The sequence below is a fragment of the Theropithecus gelada genome, chromosome X (assembly GCF_003255815.1).
Source record: "Theropithecus gelada isolate Dixy chromosome X, Tgel_1.0, whole genome shotgun sequence".
Taxonomy (NCBI): Eukaryota; Metazoa; Chordata; class Mammalia; order Primates; family Cercopithecidae; genus Theropithecus; species Theropithecus gelada.
The window spans coordinates 107,873,553-107,877,680 of record NC_037689.1 but is presented as its reverse complement, the minus strand read 5'-3'; the positions used below and the strand labels follow the sequence as shown (position 1 = coordinate 107,877,680).

The window sequence follows — 4,128 nt, the reverse complement described above, 5'->3', positions numbered from 1 at the left end:
TCCACCTTGGGCAACAGAGTAAGACTCTGTCTAAATAAATAAATGACACTAATATGCTTCAAGTAGTGTGCTAAGAGCTTTATTTGAATTATATTATATAAACTCCACAAAACACTATTCAGCAGTTACTACTCTTACTAAAGTAATACATGCATATAGCTGAACAGATAGTCCCCCAAAGTCGTATGTTGAAAAAACAGCAACAGCTACCTCCATCCTCCCAATCCCTGTGTCCCACTTGTAAGAGGCAACCATTCTTATCTTTCTTGGTTGGTTTATGGTTTTGCTTTGGTATGCAACTCTAAATTCTGGAATTATAGCTTATATTGCTATTTGCTGATATATAAATTTTAAGTGGTTTTTAAAAATTCACTTCTTGTATGGGATATGATGATTTAGCTTCCTTCTAACACTTTCCCTTCCTTACATACACACAGTTCTTTGGTTTTTCCCTTCTAACCCTTTCCCTTCCTTACATACAAACAGTTCTCTAGTTTTTCTTAGAATTAATGATGATTAGGCCGGGCGCGGTGGCTCAAGCCTGTAATCCCAGCACTTTGGGAGGCCGAGACAGGCGGATCACGAGGTCAGGAGATCGAGACCATTCTGGCTAACCCGGTGAAACCCCGCCTCTACTAAAAAAAATACAAAAAACTAGCCAGGCGAGGTGGCGGGTGCCTGTATTCCCAGCTACTCAGGAGGCTGAGGCAGGAGAATGGCGTGAACCCGGGAGGCGGAGCTTGTAGTGAGCTGAGATCCGGCCACTGCACTCCAGCCTGGGCGACAGAGTGAGACTCCGCCTCAAAAAAAAAAAAAAAAAAAAAGAATTAATGATGATTTTCTTTTTCACTAGCTTAGTTTTTTGTGCCTATTAGTACTAACCCAACCCCAGGCTTTACAAAAGGACTCTAAAACTCTTCTCAATATGGCCAACATATCAGGTAATTTGTTGGTTCCATCTTTTTCCTGGATACATCTTTCCAGACCCTTCCATCTACCTATCCCTAACCCACAGCACAGCTTTCTTCCTGGGCTTTCCTTTCACCTCCATCCTGGGAATTTTCTTTATCAGTCTCTTGTGTTCAACCTTCTGCTTCCTGGACCCCATATATTCCTTTGGCCACTCCCTTGTATTGGTAGAGCACATGTTCTGGTGGCTTCCTGAGAAATGATTAGTGAGAGGTAAATTTTTGGAGACCTTATCCTCAGCATTCTGAAATTTCACAATAATGTGTCTCTGTGTCATATAGTCATTATAATAAATACATAGTTGGCCCTTTAGTCTGTAAACTCATTTCCTTCTGTTTGGAGGGAAATTTCTTTTTTTTTTTTTTTTTTTTTTTTGAGACGGAGTCTCGCGCTGTGTCACCCAGGCTGGAGTGCAGTGGCGCGATCTCGGCTCACTGCAAGCTCCGCCTCCCAGGTTCACGCCATTCTCCTGCCTCAGCCTCCGAGTAGCTGGGACTACAGGCGCCCGCCACCTCGCCCGGCTAGTTTTTTTTTGTATTTTTAGTAGAGACGGGGTTTCACCATGTTAGCCAGGATGGTCTCGATCTCCTGACCTCGTGATCCACCCGCCTCGGCCTCCCAAAGTGCTGGGATTACAGGCTTGAGCCACCGCGCCCGGCCGGAAATTTCTTTTATTATGTCTTTGATTATTTCTTCCCCTCTATTTTCCTGTTCTCTGTCTGGGCATTCCTAATGGATATTGGTTCTCTAATTCTCCTATTCTTTTTCTCTTTTCCCCAACTCTTTGCACTTTTGTTTTACATTCTTAGAGATTAATTAAAAATATATCCATAAATACCTATAAAATAAACTTTTAATTTTTAAAAAATTTCTATTCAAGTAGTTTGAGTTTTTAAGAGCTCATTTTTTTTCTTTTCTTCTCTTTTTTTTTTGTGTGTGGGGCCACCCTGAAAGGCAGACAGGTTTAATGGGCTACAGCCAGGAAATCAGCAGTTGGACTTGGCCATAAGCTCCAGCTTTTTCTTCTCAATGGCATAGGAGTTGGAAGAGCTCTTGGCAGTGTTGATGAGCTTATCAGCCAGGTATTCAGTGACAGTCTTGATATTCTGGAAGGCAGCCTCACTGGCACCTGTGTACAGCAGCCAGATGGCTTGATTCACATGGCACAGTGGGGACATGTCCACGTCCTGCTGTCTCACAGTCTCAGCTTGCTCGATGTATGTGGAGTCCTCCCAGGGCCACTTTTGATGATGGCATTCACCAGAACCTGCAGAGGGTTCTTGCCTGTAAGCAGGTGGATGATCTTGAAGGCATGCTTGACAAGGCACAGTCATGAGCTTCTTGCTGTTGTGGCCACGCATCACCATTGAGTTAGTGAAGTGCTCCATGATGGGACATTGCACTTTGTGGATGTAATTGGTGGCATACAACCCTATGCTGTGAGGCAGGTACTCGGTATACTTCTCCTTCACGGCAGTGTAATCCTGAAGGGAAATGTCACTGATCTGTGCATCATCAGGGCTCCACTTCCCAAAGAACTTGATGTCAGGGGTTTCTGCCACCACTGGTGCTGCTGTCTCCCACTTGGTCATCTTGAGGTCACAGCCTGAGCATCTCTGTTTCTCATTGTGGACCATGCACCACCCTGACACAGACAGAATTCCATTCTTATTCTTAGAATGTTTCTTTTTTACTTCTAGGATCCATGTTTCATGGACATGATGTATCTACGCATCTCTCTGAAAATGTTAATTATAGGGATTTTTATGGCTGCTTCTTCTACCTACATTATTTCTATTTCTTCCAGGTTCCTTTTTTCAATGTTTGTCTCATATTCTTTTATTCTATTAAAGACTTTCCTCCAGTGCTTGACTATCCTTAACTATTCATTTGTATTTAAGAGTGTGGAAACTGAAAATCTGTGTGTGGGGAAATGCAGGGGGCAATTATTGATTGATTAGTCTTATGTCCTTAGGTGGACGTGACCACTTCCTTGGCAGACCCTACAATTATTAGTATCTGTGGGCCTTTTCTCTTAAGCCAATCAAATTTCCCAGAGAGGAAGCTTCCAATTTCCTGCCTGGGGGATATAATTCTGACTGCCAGAATTAAGGATGTTGATGAGAAAAGTAAGTGGAAAGGTGTGATAAGTATCATCCATGTCCTCAACTGAGCCTGGAAACTACTTACAAATCCTCCTCTTTATTATCATAATTTTAATAATAGCCAACATTTATTGAGGGCTTATTTAATCAAACACAAGATTTCTGTAAAAGTATGTTCTCTTCTTTTTTTTTTTTTTTTTTTTTTGGTGCTCTTCACAACCAACCCCCAGTAAGTATGTTCTTTACATCATTCTTTAACATAGTAAAAGACTGGATATAATCTAATGTCCAAAGTGAGAGACTGATTCCAATAGTCATGGTTCATTGATACAACGAAATGGTAGGTAGCCATTAAAAGCAATCTAATAGCCCCAGTTATCAGGGCCAGTCACTTCCCATAGGGCTACTTAAAAAGGTGCCATTTCAGCTGAACTGACCCTATCATCACCTCCACCCCAGCTACCCACCAAGAGTTGGCCTGAAAAGAGAATAGAGTTTGCCTTTTGAAAACTGCAATGAGGACGGGCGCGGTGGCTCATGCCTATAATCCCAGCACTTTGGGAGGCCGAGATGGGCGGATCACGAGGTCAGGAGATTGAGACCATCCTGGCTAACACGGTGAAACCCCGTCTCTACCAAAAATACAAAAATTAGCCGGGTGCGGTGGCGGGCGCCTGTAGTCCCAGCTACACGGGAGGCTGAGGCAGGAGAATGGCGTGAACCCGGAGCTTGCAGTGAGTGGAGATTGCGCCACTGGACTCCAGCCTGGGCAACAGAGCAAGACTCCATCTCAAAAAAAAAAAAAGAAAAGAAAAGAAAACTGCAATGATGGTGAAGAGAAACCTATCCCTATCCCTACTACTCCTCTTCTTGGTGAAGAGAGGCAATGGTGTACTGGTGAATGTTTAACAACTCGTTGGAGGTATCTCTGTTGTGTAAATACTCCCACCATGGCCAATTTCTTTTTTTTTTTTTTTTGAGACGGAGTCTCGCTCTGTCACCCAGGCTGGAGTACAGTGGCCGGATCTCAGCTCACTGCAAGCTCTGTCTCCCA

General features: G+C 43.3%; 1 pseudogene; it reads right to left on the bottom strand.

The window, feature by feature from the left end:
* Nucleotides 1-1,955: 1,955 nt before the first annotated feature.
* Nucleotides 1,956-2,561, bottom strand: LOC112615231 (annotated as a pseudogene).
* Between the last annotated feature and the right edge of the window lie 1,567 nt (nucleotides 2,562-4,128).